Below are 16303 nucleotides of genomic sequence, written 5' to 3' on the forward strand. Positions count from 1 at the left end.
CACCCCCCCCCCCTCCTCCTCCCCCTCCCCCTCCTCCTCCTCCTCATAGACTGACTCACTCCCGCTCACACACTCTTATGTTGAAGTTTCTCTTCGTCACAGTCTCCTCGAACAGCCTCTACAGTATAAGACGCACACATCGCCGCACCACTTTCTATTCTTGCTCCTCGCAGCTCGTGGCCTTAGTGGTGTACACAGATGCCCCTCCTCCCCGTCTCCATTACAATGAGCAGTCCATTAGCGAATGCCAATAAGCCCTCCGTAGCGCGACAGCATGTTCTCAAACAAATTAGAGCCCTAAAGACAACAGGAATATATATTTTTTTTTCAATCCTCCATCATGCGTTCATTAATCTTCATTTAGACTTGATGAGTGTGGCAATCAAATGAAATTATATCCCTGTTGTGGCCTCTTGTGGATACCCCCTCACGCACGCTCCTATCTAACGCATCCCCGCCAGCTATTGGGATGCGACAAAATTTCCAAACGACTTTAGATTAATTTTGTCTGATTAGCGGCTAAATATATCACCGGGCTCTTTCAAAGTCATTAACGGCGACAACAGCGGCGGCGGAGACAAACACATCACACAGCGAAAGGCTCTATCACGCCAAGGCAGAATCAGGACCTTTCAAATATTGAAAGATAAATACCGCTCGGCGGACTTTGATTCTGCAGACAAGCCGAAATCTGTCGTGGTGGCTGTGGGATCTGAGATCATGCCTGGTAATTAGAGCGTTCAGGGCCTGGCTCCGTTGCTTTGGATCACTGTAATTGCCCCTGATCTCCTCTTAAAACATCACCATCCATTCCCCCATAATTACCGGCACATCTGCGGATGCTCTCTGACATCACTGTGTCCGCGGCTGCGGCCCGCCGTCTGTTGGTGGCCGGTCTGATGGAGGCAGGGAAAAAAGAGCAGAGAGCCATGATGTAAGTAACCGTAACGACTGAAACAATTCATCACGGCATTATAACTTTGCTTTTACGGACGTCTTCCCTTTCACTCCTCTCTCTCTCTCCTCCCAACGTCTCTCCACATTACCGACCAGCGCTGCCACCTTTTCAAGCGTCCTGCTGCTTTGTGCCTGCCGGCGAGGCTCTACATAATATGAGACGGAGCATGCAGAGAAGGGTAACGGCAACACTCGGCTTCAGTGTGGTCTTTTGTGAGACACAGCAATGTGCTTTTTTTAAAAATGCTTTTGTGGGAACTTTGTACTTTGAAATGCAAAATGGTCATCCATTACAGCGGTACATGTATATCCTACTACTGCCTCAACATGGCGCACTTGAACAGTTTGTACAATGTGCACGATCATGCCCATAACTCTACACTACAGGCAATATCAACCAATGTAAATTAATGTAAATGTAATATAAACTAATGTATAACCCCCCCCAGTTTCTTTATCCATTTCTTTCCCCTTCACAACAACACATTATTTGTATGGTCATGTCTAATGAATGCTTCCCGTCTTGATATCCAATCATGGCCAATATTTTCTATCCATGGTGCTGAAGTTGTTGTTTTTATCATCACAGCATTTGTATTCATAGACCGACATTATTGGATAACTTCAGTCTCTTTGACTGGCTAAACCAAAACACTGTAAACATATAGTAATCAGCAATCGCTGTCGTCTCCATCACCGACACCCGAGGGAGAGGATGTCAGCATTTGCTTGGGTCATCACCATGGCATAATAATACCCCCAAAAATACCTTGCTGAGATTTCTATCCCTTTTATTTATTTTATATTGTGTTGATATGGTCGGGTGAGATATCAGTATTCATTTATTTCATGTCAAAGTTTGACACTGATGTGATATTTTAACAAGGCTTAGTCTCCCCCAAGGTTCCGAACCATTGTTCATGTCCTTGTTACATTTGATTCAGTTTTGGTTTCACATTGAAACTTACGGAACGCACCAAAGAATTTTTTTCATGACACACCTGTCGTCATCACCTACTGTGCGAGGGCTACGACGACCTGTACTTGACATTGATTGGTTTGTAGGCGGGCGTGCATCCGCAGGGAAGTAGTCTTTACGCTTGAATGGAGGAAAACGAATGTACCAGTTCATTTCGTTGTTCAGGCGCAGGACTCAACACTAGTTTGAATGCGCCAAACCCCCCATGTGGCACCAGGCCTCATGTTTTTGCTTCTCTCCTGCTTCTTTTTCTTATTTTATTGTTTAATGTTGTCTCAACTTCCTATAATTGGTCCGGAAGTCTGAACTATCCAAAAAAAAGTGTTTTTCACACTGCAAACGACCCAAACCGTGGTTCAACTTGATCCAGACCGAGGCCACCTGTATTGGTTCGAGCTAAATTTCTAATCCTCTTGTCCGGATTGTGGTCCGAGGCACGTTTCACACCCGTTGTTTGGGTTCAGACTAAACAGAAAAGTCGGAAGGTCCGGACCAATAAACGGTAGGTGTGACGGCGCCTGTGGAGTCTATGGCCATGTCAGCTGTGATGGCACTTTGACCCAAACCACTGCAGAGTACATGACACTAGAGTGTGCCATTTTAGACTCGTCCTAAAAAAAACTTCTATATCTCCACTGTACTTTCCTGAGTCCTCCGTAACACACGCACACATTTTGATCAGATGTGCGTTTGTCGAGAAAATTGAAACACAGACACACAGTTTCCGCCCCATTTTTTTCGGTAAGATGTTAAAATCAGCATACTGCTGATTACTATATGTTTTGTTTTTGCAGGTATTAAGTCATAAAGCGATTTGACTGGTTCTGATCTGATGATAGGTTAAGGGCCCACAGTGGTGATACAGTACAGTCCACCCTGACGTGGAGGGGGAATTCAGTCCGGACGAAAGCAGTTGACCTACTGAAGACTGACATTGCCCATAGAGCAGAGTAACCGAGACTAAATGAATGAATGGTAGGGTTTTATATTGTGGTTTTATATTATATAAAGCAGATGCAGATAGTAGTAAATTGTCTGTTACTTTAAACCACTGTAATCACCTATGAGGTTGGCCCGCTGCCGTGCTATTGATTTAAATAGCAAGAAAGTACAGGGTATTCTGCGGGACAGCTGTCTTTTATAGTAGTCTCACCTTGACACTTGGCATGCCTTTCTGCCGAGTCATTGTTGTCAAGCTTGTGGGGAGAGAAGCAGTGACGAGGAAAACTTGGGGGAAGAGTCCACATGGGCCTGCAAGGCAGCGAAAAAAAAGGAAAGAAAAATCATGTGTGACCCAATTCTCAGCTGTCCTAGATATAAACACTTGGCTTCCAGTAGATTACTGTCGTCCGCCGCTCACGATCAAAGACGAGTTGGGAAAAGGGAGCGAGCGAGAGATGGAGCGACACCGAGGGAGGAATGTCGAACGCAGAGGGTGGATGTGTTAGTGAGCAAAGGACTTGGAGGAAGACGGACGTGTAAGAAGAGCATGACGGAGGTATGAACGTGTGTAGGGGGACGTATGAGCAGAACGTTACACACAATATCATCTCCAAAGACATATTTCAACTTGTGTCCTCCTTTCGTGTTTCTGTTTGGTTCATACCAATAGTTCTGAATACTCTGTCAGGACTTAAAGCAGCGTTAATTAAAACGTTTACTATAAAAATGTATTGAATGAAAAATTGAAAACAGCAACAATTCGTAACTACAGGGAAATGTGTATCTGTAGAATTATCTACACAGAAATATGAGCAGCACAAAAAGAGCACACAACTGTTATGTTCTTTTCCTCCAGACTAAAGATAAGGACATCATTTGAAATATGATATAATCTAAATATTCCACTTGTACTTGCTTTAATTTCTTACCATTGTCGGCTAATACAGTAGGCGATATGAATGATGATAAAAAAAACAATGCTTTCATGAAGCAAGCAGATTATTGGCATATGGTAGAATGGGGGTATGGCAATGCCCGGCTCCAGCAGCATTAAGTTAATAATGAATCAATAATTAACTACAGTTAATTACTTTTGTAATTTAGTAGATGAAAAAAAGATCAGAACATCATATTTCTGGGTCTAATTACTTTTCTCGCAGCCTGCCCCACAGTGAATCACCCGAGTCAGAGAGATGATTGGACATCGGTGTACATTTGATCGTACAGTTCACAGCGTATTGAAAATAAAAACAAACCCTGGACGGACCCCACTGTGGCAGAAGAAGAACTCTATGAATATCACAATGCAGAAATAAAATACTGTTATTCAGTATAAGCACACTGGCTTCATGAAGTAGTGACACCTCCTCACCTTTTGCACACTTCACTATCATGTAGATTAATCTCAAATTCATACACTTTCTATTTGTCCCCATCAATCAGCTCTCTGCTAAAGGCCTGGATGATGGATGGAGTTTCGGAAGTGTTGTTTCCATCCCTTGTCCCGATCTATACCCCCGCCAGAGTTTCATCGCGGAGAGTCACCACGGAGTTCTTTGGATGGGCGCCTTTCTAAACTGTGTTCAACCAATTCGAATTTGCCCACAGGTGGAGCACGGAAGAGGAAGCTAAATCAATTCCCGCTGAGTCATGAAACTCCCTTTTTCCAGCGGCCTCCATCTCGTCTTACTCTTCGCCGGCGCACCGACGTTTCAACTTCGGCCATTTTCTTTCCGCTCTTGATGCACTTTTAGACCTGTGGAGAGGAGTTGTGCGTATCGTCAAAATGACCCATCAACAGTCAGTCCAAGTGAGTCCGACAGCAAAGGGAAGCACCTGGACAGTTCCCAGGTCCATTCCCCCATTCACATTCCCTCTGTGTCACGACCTGTGTGGCCGCAGGGTTGCCCAGCGCCGACACGCAGCGGAGCATTCGTGTCCCGTCCTTGTCTCTCTGTTTCGCGGGCCTCATCACTCACGCTCACGCCGAGGCAATATTAATCATCATAACCTCCCTCCGCGCACAAACTGCACTGATGAAAATAAAACGCACCCCGACGCGCGCTCACGAAAGCCAAGTCTATCAATAACTGCAGCTCATTTGTTTAAGTGATAATGGGCCCAGTGTCCTCTGGGCTTTGAAATGGAAACTGAACGTTCTATTTTGGGACGTTCTTTTGTAGATCCTTATATTTATTTTAGTTTACTGGGGAGGCATAATACGTCCGCGATAACTGTCCCTTCTCTTTTTCCACCTAATTGTTAACGGGGAAGATTTGTAATGCAGCAGTGGACAATAACTATGTTTTACCATTTTTCTCCCCTACATTTATTCAAACGTATAGATTTTTCCGTCACTAGTCATTTTACGATTTAGATAAAAGGTCATTTAAGATGATAGTCGTTGTCTTATGTCAGGGGTCAGCAATTAGTTCCAATCATAGGCCGCTGGTTTATTGCAGCATTGTTCATTTCCAGGGGCAGTGGTGATACAGTTGTGTACATTTTTCAATTTGTCGAATTTTTCACCTTGTTTATTCATTTCAATCTATTTAAGAAAAAGACTGATTTAAAAAACTGGAGTGTGTCCAAGAGCAGAATTTTTTTTGTGACTGAGGGCTGACAGGACTGCAACAGAACATTTTATATTTTCTTTGGCTAAAAAATGACTCAGGATATATTTTCTCTGTTGCATACGCATATGCTCCTGGGAATTTTGTATTTAATTTTCTATAGAGCAGGCAAGGGTCAGATTTGGCCCACGGGCTGCAATTCACCCACCAGGTCTTATTTGAGAGGAGGAAACAATCAATCAGCTAAAGAAGAAAATGCAAATCCATCCATTATCTATAATATTGGAGGTTTTTTGACATTGGGGTTTTGCTACTTATGCAAGTTAAGAATCTGAAAACTCATCACTACAGCACGTATAATCAGAATAACATCAAACTAACAGGGTTTTTTTTTTTTCCCTGTGATTAGGGGTCAGAGGTCAGACGCAGCTAGAGAGCAACACCTTTGTAGGTGACTGCGATTCAGGCGAGGACACAAGACTTGTCTCTTCAATCACAAAGGCTGAGAATGATTCAACATTGAAAGGTGCAACATAACAGGGTAACATGGCTGCAGAAAATCTATTTCTTTGTTATGAGGCGGCTCAAAGGGCTGACGTTCCCACGTCAATTTCCTGAGGTTTTTCCACTAGGTGATTTAATGCCCCCCCCCCCCTTTTTTTTTTTTTGCACAAAGGACATTCTTGCGCTGTATCCGCCGCGGAAGAACAGACAAAAATCAGATTGTGCGAGTTCCCTGATGAAACAGAGAAGTATTTCTGCTTGGTGTCATCATGCTCATTATGAGACACCCATTTATAGATCTGAGAAGGTGCTCTCGCATCCTTAGAATAGCCATGAGGTCAGAATGAGAAGAGCTTTACTTTGAGCAGACAGAAGTGTGCCAGGCTCACGTCAGAAATATGCAGCACTTGGCACAGTATGTTCCATCTTCCTCGCGATGCAACTGACGCGTGTGCGCCCCCCCCCCCCCCCCCCCGCTCACTGTACACCGTACTGCTCACTTGCCGAAGGTATTCGCAAGGTGCTTTGCTTTATGTCTCCCTGGGCTGCGATGAAAACCGGCGCCGTGACTGTTACAGACAAACAACGAGGTGTATTATCGTGCAGCCGGAAAGATTAGTCGATTAATCCAGCAGTCGATGCTCAGGAAAATAATCAGCAACAGTTTTAAAAAAAAAATCGGTTAAGTCCTTTATCAAGCAAAGATGTTAATCAATCCACCGCCGTAGCCTTTTATAAGGTGAAGTGAGCTGCTTTTCTCTTTTTTTTTGTTGCTGTACCACGAATGGAATATATTTCAATTTTGTTATTATTGTTAGTCAACATGTGAAGACTTGGAACTCCTGTTTTACGGATGAAATGCTGAAATGGGAATAAAAGATAATCCACACTTTAACCAACAATGGAAATAATCTGTAGTTGCCACCCTACCGTATATTAGTGATTATGAATAGTTTCTCAGCTGAGGCAGGTAATCTCCTCCAGAATACTATGCTTTTAATAATAATAATAATAATTTAAAAAAAAGTTCTGGGTGTATTTAGAATACATTGTGTGTTTTTTAACATTACCATATGTTTTATCATAGATTATTTTAGATTATAAAATCTTGGTGTGAAAAGTAAATACTAACTGTCCGCGATACATGCGGTGGGATAAGAAGTGCAATATTTCTCTCTGATAATTATCTCTGACACAGTTTACCTCAACAACAACAACAATTTAACAAGTCATGTTGCCACCCTATCACTCAGCGGACCCGTGCTTCGCACAAACTGCAGGTGTTTAAACTTCCTCGGCCGCTGCCTTCGTCTCCGGGCGGCGTGCACAATTGTCGCTGGGCGTGTTTCAATTAAGATGAGTGATAAAATATTACCGGCTTCTGAGTGCATATTTAAAACGACGGCTTTTGTCGTGACCACAAAAGAAACGTTAATACCAAAAGCCGAGCATGAAAAGATTGTCTGGTGAAACAAAGACTTTCTCGCCCGCTGCTGGAGCGTCTGGACATCTGCCGTGAGAATAATAAGGCCCCCCCCCCCCCCCCCCCCCCCTCATTCAGGCACTGTTGAGCACCAGTGCAACAATACATGTTTGAAATAACTATCAGAGGGGCCATTCATGCAACCTTTGGTTAATCACCCGACCGCCTTCTGCCATTCTCTGCATCCTTTTCTCTCTCCTCACCTTGTGCTCAATACACCTCCACACAGCCCAGGGAATCCCATTCATCATCGCCAGTCCAGAGTGGATGTAAGTAACCCAGCAGCAGTGTGCGAGGGTGAATTATCCCCCCCCCCACCCGACTGCCTTGTCTCCTGACTTCATTGCAGAATCTCCCCGTGTAATGGAGTAATTTCCAGAACGGCAGATTGATTAGGGGCCTGATTGTCGCTCCGGCCATGTTCGCCCGCGAGTCACCGTGTTGAGTCCCGCCGACCTTTCTGCTGTTGTTTCTTGTGGACGCCGAGATCCGCCGTGACCTGCGCTGTGTGAGGATTGTCTTGTGCAAAGACTAATGTTGAGGAGAGGCACATAGACCGTCGGCGGTACGGGCACACAGGTAGCGGAAAAAGCATATTTACTTCAATCCTTCTTTTCTGCTTGTGTTCCACTACATTTTAAAGGGGAGATACTCCACTCTTTCCGTTTAATTGGTTACTGGTTACTTTACTGATCAAGATTTTACAGCGAATTGTAAGGGATTAAACTAGTGGTTCCCGTTCTACTGCAGTAGGACTCTCTGTGGTGTTTCAGATGTCTTCAGTCGTCTGCAGCTCAGACGTTTCCCCTCTGACCTTTTACTGTTTCAACAGTTTGAATTACAAGAGAAAATGAGAGAAAAGAAAAGGAAAAAATGGATCCAAGTTCGAGGAAGCAGAGCTTTGATTTCCTTATTTCCCCTCCTATTAGTCGTCTCACAAACCTTTGAAAATGTGACCCTTTAGAAGTGACCAACCCCGACACTGCAAAAAGAGAAATCTCGAAAAATTCAAGGCAAGCTGCTGCATTAGATCTTTGAATTTAGTTTTTAAGAAGAGTTGTGCCGGGCTCAGATAATCTATTATACAAACTTCGAATTTTGAGTCCGACATACCACCTTTAAGCGTCCATGCTTTTTCTCCTGACTTTTTTTGAACGCTGCATTTCATATTGAGCTTTAACAAATCGACAGCTCAAAGCACTTGTATACGACAAGTTCCGTTCATTCACACCCAGCTTTTCCTATCGTCCACCGTTCACACTTTGATGGAAGAGGCGTCAGTATTAAACCTACGACCTTCTAGAATTGATAAGAAAAATAATTGATTTCATTCGATGGACCTGAATTGCTGCATAAAATTGTTCACGCGCCCCCCGGAGAGTTAAAAGCCCGAACACTCGCCGTCATACGTGAGTGTCTTACGTCAAACTTCACTTAAGGAGAACAGGAAAAACAAAGTGGAACCACTGTATATGAAGTAGTGAAAGTCCACCTCCTGCTGCAACAGCTACTGAATATCAGTACTAATAATATCCTCATGTCATATTTAATAATCGATGAGTCACGGGTCATTTGTCTACACATTTTGCAGATGATACTTTTACTTAAGTAAGATTATGAATGTTGGGTTTTGACTTGCAATTAACAATTTTTACACGGTTGTTTTTGGCACCAGTGCCACCGGTGCCCTGAGCAGACAAACAATTTCAATTTGAAGCAATAGAAACTTGCTTTCGGATGCTTGAGGAAACACATCGTGTGCAGCCGCTCAGAGCAGGCAAAATAGGGAGGAAAGCTCTGAAAAGTGGAAGGTGTGTGTTCGTTCCGTGAATATCATCCTGGTGACGGCTCACGGCGAAGAAGAGTGCAGGTGTTGAAGGGCTTACTGAGCATATGGCAACTCTCGGAAGACTTCCTTTGAAATCCCTTCCCTCCACTTTTCCCTGCAACCCCCCTGAAATCTGCACTAGTTTATATTCCTGATGCCGAGCCGAGCGCGTCTCCCCGAGACCTTGGTCTGTGCGTAGGCATCACAGACTCAGCAGGGTGATCAGTCGGGGTCAGGGCCGGCATTTAACCCTCTGTGGCCCCGGCAGCCGCGCTCCCTCCTGGACGCCTGTTCTCATTTCGCATGGGGAGGCGGCCGTCCACTCAGAGGTGAGATCCGCGATACGGTACAAATGTTTTCGATGGGGGAAATCGCGTCATTGACAGACCGCGGGGCAGAGTGCGCGGGTAAGAAAGGACTTTATCTAACACCATTAAGATCAATCAGGGACACACAAGGAAGGATGCTACAGTCTTTGTGTCTCCTCTCTCACACACACACACACGCACGCACACACACACGCGCGCGCGCGCGAGCGAAGATCCTCTTTGCACGTGGAAATTTGAGAATCTATTTTCGTTACAACAACAGGGATTTCTGCTCGGAGAGATGTGGAAAATGTTCATTGTTTGTTGAGAAATGCGTGTGCGTGTGTCCCTGTTCATGTAAAATTTAAATGTGTGTGTGTGTGTTTGTGGGTGGGTGGGGCGGGGGGGGGGGGGGGGGGGGGGGGTCGTAACTGTATGTATGAGTTCCCAATCCCTTGCCAGAAAGACAGACAGACAGAGAGAAAACAGAAGTGGAGGAGCCAAGAGGGAGGGGTTCATAGAGGATTTGGGTCATAGATTGCCAAGAGGGATCGTATTGTGTGTCTGTGTGCATGTGTCTTTGAATGTGAGTGTGTGTGTGTGTGTGTGTGTGTGGTTTTTTTTCCCATCTGAATGTGTGCGCCGCGCCTGTATCAGGTAAACAACCGATTTCCTGATTATAACCAATTACGGATTTAATTTTGTTTTTCATATGAGCAGCCATTCCCTCTGTAGGGAAAAAAAAAGTAATTTGATGGGACAACAAAGTTGCTAAAAGCAATTTCAAAACGGCAACAGACAACTTTCGTGCCCCTAGTGGTTCCAGGTGATATAATATTTTTGGGGATGTAGTCATTAAGATGCTGCAGTAGCAAGACGCAGGTCAGGACGCAGCTACGCCACACCGCGCTGGCGACAACGGGAGGAGGAGAGAGAAGTATGTCCTCCGAAAGCTCCTGCTTCAATTTCTCGCATCTAGCTTTAAATAGCCGCAGCTTTAGGATCATGGCAAGCTCAATGCAAGCAGCCTGGCTACTTTCCGAAGAAGGAACACAACTGGAAAAAATTTGGAAAAATAACCCCGGGCTAGACATCCAGTCGTATGGTTGTGTTACTGACTGATCTAGGAGGAAGAAGGCCGTTGTTGAAGCCTCTCTATGGAGTCAATGTCCGTCTGAGGTTCTTTTTCTCCTGCGAGGTGGAGTCGTTTCTGTCAATTCAAACAGATGGGCGGAGACATAACCTCTGGCACACACATGCACATACACACACGCATGCACATATCAGTATCTTCGGCTGCAGGGTCACAGTGAAAGGGGTCAGCCAAAAACCACCATGTCTGGAGGACTGATCTGTATCTGTTAAGGGGCCTCGCACACAGCCACACTCTTGGCAGGGACGCGAGGCACGACGGGTGAAATGCCAGCCCGTCTCCGAGCGCTGGCCTGCATCCAACGGACACTCTCCCATGAGGTTGAGGGTGATTCGGACCACTGACCTCCAGCGCGACGATCGGCCTGTTTAACCGCATGGATAATGGGACATCATCTATTTGGGACTGTGCTGATAAAAAAAAAAAAAGAAGAAATAAATAAATAAAAACTCTCAGCAGAGCTCGGCTCCGCCGCCTCTCGGCTGGATTTATGTGTTTGATGAAGTGTTTAATGTGCAGCACCAGCGGAGTGCTCTTACTTTGTAGCGCTCGTAGGCTCGTGGGCAGCCTTGGGTGCAGGGATAACCCAGTAACTCCCAGATTCTGCCTGTCATTCACTCCAGTGAGTTGCAGCGTTCATCGTGAATCTCCTCTGTTTATTCAGCGCGGGGGGGGGGGGGGGGGGGTCAGGGGGCTTGCTGACCCACTACACTGGACTGTCATCGGCTGACCCCCGCAGTGACATCACTCGGGGAGACGCCCAGTGGACTCAGCATATCTGCACTCATCTGCTGTCAATCACACCGCCTAGGAAGGGGGCCCGCGGTCAGAGGTGACGCCGGAATGTTTTTCTCTTCGCCGCACTCTGTCACAACGTCCCGAATAGTTGTAAATATTGTTTCGGCATGAGAAAAAGAAGCGTCACCGTGGATTTTCTAGTCGAGCTGACTCAAGGACTCTGTATCCTCTCATAATTTTTCCGGTGCGAAAGACAGATTTGCCTCCGATTACAGCGTGTGAAAGGCACGCACGCACGCACGCACGCACGCACGCACGCACGCACGCACGCACGCACGCACGCACGCACGCACGCACGCACGCACGCACGCACGCACGCACGCACACACACACACACACACACACACACACACACACACACACACACACACACACACACACACACACACACACACACACACACACACACACACACACACACACACACACCACTGGAGGCGTGTTCATGAGTCATCAGATTTTTTTGGGAGAGGTTTTGATGTGACGTGCATCCGATCTTTGCTGTGACTGACAAGATGATGGCGAAGATCTTCTTGGCACATTTTGCACGTGAGGTACATTGAATGGTAGCGTAACAAGTGTGATAAATGAAAGACGACTGAAGAAAAGACATTTTTGTTTTGATCATTTGTTTGTATGCATGGATGATCCTCCTAGTGCCCTGTGCAGGGTGTGGCGCTCCTCTTGCCCAATGTCAGCAGGGATTTGCTCCAGCACCCCTTCCCCACCCCTTCAACCCAGGGGATAAGAGCCATAGTTAATGGAGGGATGAACTCTGATCTATGGATGATCCTGGTTTGAAATTTCCCCTCTCTCCCTAATGATTGCAATCTGCGGGTTATTTGCATGTGACTGCCAGAGATTGTGTGTGTGGGGGGGGGGGGATTGAGGACCAGTCGCCACACGGGCCAGAATTATCCAGAAATTTCATCGAGTGAGATTTGGTTAAGGACAGCCTGTGCTTCGTTAGCACAGAAGGAAGCTGTTGAGACGTTCTCAGCTGGCCTGGCAGCGCGGTTTAATAACCCGGAATGAAATCACGGGATGGACAATATGGCCGAAAACTCCACAGGAGGTGACAGTCGGGAAGAAGTTTTCAGAGTCTTAACTGAGGTTTAGTGACTGGATGTATTCTCTCTACACTCTGATAATATTTCTTCTGTTATACGAATGCATATTCAACTTGTAGGACCTAACTGTATGGACACACATTCCATTAAAAAGTCATGCATGTATTAAAACTACAGTGCATCTATCTCGTTCTCCTTTGATTTAATGTTTTAATTCACGCCATACCGCCTCTTTGTCACCTCCTCCGCTTACTGTTTCGGCCTCAGGAGACCCCGCCGCGGCTTTGACTCTTCCGTGTTGCGCACACAACTGTCATTGCCGCGCGTCAACATCTGCGACTGCTGCGATAGTTTAGACTAATGTTTTAATTGGTTCCTAAGAACAGAGGGCAAACCAAATTGCTTCGGCGTCCCAGAGGCTTTCTCCCTTAATGAGATATTCTCCCCTCGCAGGATCAGAGGGGTCGTGACCCGCGTGTCGTCACCAGGATATTATTGCAGCGCCGTCGCGCCGCTCTCTGATGAAGAGCACCGCGAGGTTAATGAAAGCAGGAGCCAAGGAGAGGGAAAGTGCTACGTTCAGGCACAATCTACTGTAAGAGAGAACAAAGACAGGCAGAGAAATAAAGGAGAGAGAGGCTTGTTTAGGTGCGGGAATTACATTAATCCAGATTGCAGATATTCATTCACTTTGGATTCTTCCAGTCGCACACCGATGCACCACTTGCTATGGAGGCCTCAACTCTGCGCACAGTCCGAGCCGTGGTGCCCTTGTGTGCTTTTCTGTTTTAAATAGCCTCTTAATAGAGTTATTCTGGATTCTCTTAAAGTCGGCGAACACAACATTGGACTTTAAATTAGATTTCCACAGCCACAGTCTTCCTCTGCAAAGCAAAGCAAACCACTGCACGGTCCATCGTGGCCTTTCATCAGTGGATAAAAAAGCTACGGAGGAAGAAAAAGAAAAGAAAACGGCACCGGATGGAGCAGAGAGGCCGACGTCCTTCACCCGTGGTCACCCGCGTCTAAAGGCTCTTTACACAGGAACGGATAAATGAGAAAAAGATTAGAATCTGTGTGGGCCGTCGGTGTGGAGTGGCTACATTTCCTGTACTTTGCTGTGACAAGAGGAGAGAAAGGAAATGGGAATGAGGGGAAAAGACACCAGTCAGATGGACGTTCTCGCCCAGAGGACTTCTTTTTTTTTTGTTTTTTACCGTTCAAAGGGCCTTTTGTTTATACTGATGATGAAACAGAGATATCAGAGATACGGGATGCAGTCCTACCCGGCTGATAACGGCACATATGACACCTACCTCTTTCCCCCCCAGCAAAACAGAGATATAGCAGATACCCAGCACTGAGATCTTATTCCGTCTGCCTCGGGCCCCCGACAGCACCACCTCGTTCCTTCTCCTTCGTCCTTCTCTATGAGCAGCTAATTTGATCTGATACACCTCATTTACCCCCCCCCCCCCCCGGGGATCTGTTGGATTAAATCAACTGACAATCTTAACCTACAATCCATTCAAACCCAAAGCCATGGCGATAACCCCATGTCATGGATGGAGAGAAAAAGAAAGGAAAACACAGTTTCTATTTACAGCCACGACTATGGGTTAACGGCATGCGAGTCAACCACAAAGCGCTTTGTCTTCCCCAGTTTAGTACCTCTCCGCTCAAACAGATCCTTTAGATAGATGTTTGACCTCAAGTTCGCAGAAAGCATGTGAATGTGCAGAGTTTGACACCAGAGGCCCTGTTTTCCCATTCCTCTGCCTGACTATGGTTGAGGAAAAGGAGTCTCTAATTCTAATTCTAAATAAACACTTTGCAAGTTTTGAACACAGTTCAGAAACAAAAGGGTGGAACCACATCATGGTGAACGCACTGGCAACGACGTGGAAAGAATGAATGCCTCCTTGTTTGTTCCCAGTCACTAAATATTGCTGTCCTCCCGAAGTCAATTGCTGCAAGTGATTGGTTCTATTAAAAACGCTATATTAGCGATAACGACTCGTGGATTAATCCTTTCTGCTTCAACTGACGTACCTGTTGTGCTGCCGACCCCCCCCCCCCGCTCTCTAACGGCGCCCGAGCAGGGCCATGTATAGCCACTTTGACTGACAGGCCGATTTGCCGGCGTTCTCCGCCGCTGTTCCTCTCCACCAGGCCGAGGAAATTAGATCTAGAGTCACCGTGCTGTTGTCAATCAAAGGGGGCCTCTGTTGCCTCCGCTGTACGCCGGCAGCTGCTTTTTGTGCACATGTCTCGAGCGTTTGCATGTGTTTGTGTGCCAGCGTAGGTTAGTGAGCTAAGTGTGCGCACGCTTTAGTCCCGGCGCCTGCAAACAAATGAGTGCAGTGACCTGAAAAGGCACCAAGACACGAATTCTCATAATGCAGTTTTGGCGAATGGGGGTTCGGCTGTGTAGCTCACCATGCTGCTGAGCTAATGGAGAATCCCTCTCGTGGTATTTCAGAGGGGAAACAGATCGTGTGACCCACTCACCGTCCATTAACCTCATCGGCTCCGTATCGCTCATCACGACCGGAGCTGAGCTGATTTGAGTGGGGAGTCATTTTAATTCTGATTGCTGCGTTTGCGTATTACAGTAGGCCTATGAGCATGCGGCCGCTCGATCTACTCGGTGATGCTCTGCCAGGGAGATTTTCGTCTCCGAGCCCATCCAGATACAGTCATTACCGTGTGCCGAGCGGAGCCACGGGGAAAAAAAAGCACTGCTGCGAAACAGAGCGGCGGTGCTCTGACCCAGATCCCGTTCGATGTAGGTTTTCATCTTCTCTCTCTCTCTCTCTCTCTCTCTCTCTCTCTTTAGAACAAAGGCTCATCCAGCCCTCAGATATGTGCCTCCATACCACTCGTTTATGCATTTCCACCAGTTTCCGCTATTTCTGTGTTTTGCATTTTTTGAGATAAGTCGGAAAAAAAAGGATCCTCTCCGGAGTCTCACTGATGAAAGGCCACCATCAGGTTTTGGCATTCTCCCCAATTAGGGGAAAAAGTACAAGGCAAAAAAAAAGGATGCTTGTTGGGTGTCCACACGTGGGCCTTCACGAGCTTCCTCATCACTCGTTTATCAAACTGCTGTAAAAACCGCTGCGTAACTTTTCCCGCCGCTTTATTTATGCACGATTGTACAGCGCCGCATTCCTGATCGTGCCGGATCATGTCGACCTCGTCCAAGGCCCCCTGTACTGTCACCAGGCGTCATTCTCCCAAGATTCTTATGATTTCATGGGAAATTAAATTAACCTAAAATCAATTAATGCATTAATTAGCCTTCTTTAATTACACTAACTGGAGTATAGGTTTTGCTTTCAATTATTTATTCCATAATTAATAGGCTGTAATTAGTACGGCTGATATCAATATTAAACCGCGCCATAATCCCGCTGAGTGAAGTGGACATCTGAAGCTCATTAACAATTAGCGGGGACCAATAGGAGGCGTGGCGGCTCCCCGAGCAGCCAATAGTACGACAAGAGGATCCACTCTGAAGTCTCGACCTGCATACGGTCTGCAGCGTATTGAATTTTCACAGGTTAATCACGGGATGACTTTGCCCTCCGGCGAAACAACAAGCTTTGTCAAATTCTTTTTTCTTTTTTCTTTTTTTTAAAGCAAACCAAGCTAATTGTAAAAAATAACTCAATCAACTTTACTAATAGCTGCGGCGCAGGGCTG

Source organism: Scophthalmus maximus, chromosome 14 (assembly GCF_022379125.1).
Source record: "Scophthalmus maximus strain ysfricsl-2021 chromosome 14, ASM2237912v1, whole genome shotgun sequence".
In the NCBI taxonomy this organism is placed as follows: Eukaryota; Metazoa; Chordata; class Actinopteri; order Pleuronectiformes; family Scophthalmidae; genus Scophthalmus; species Scophthalmus maximus.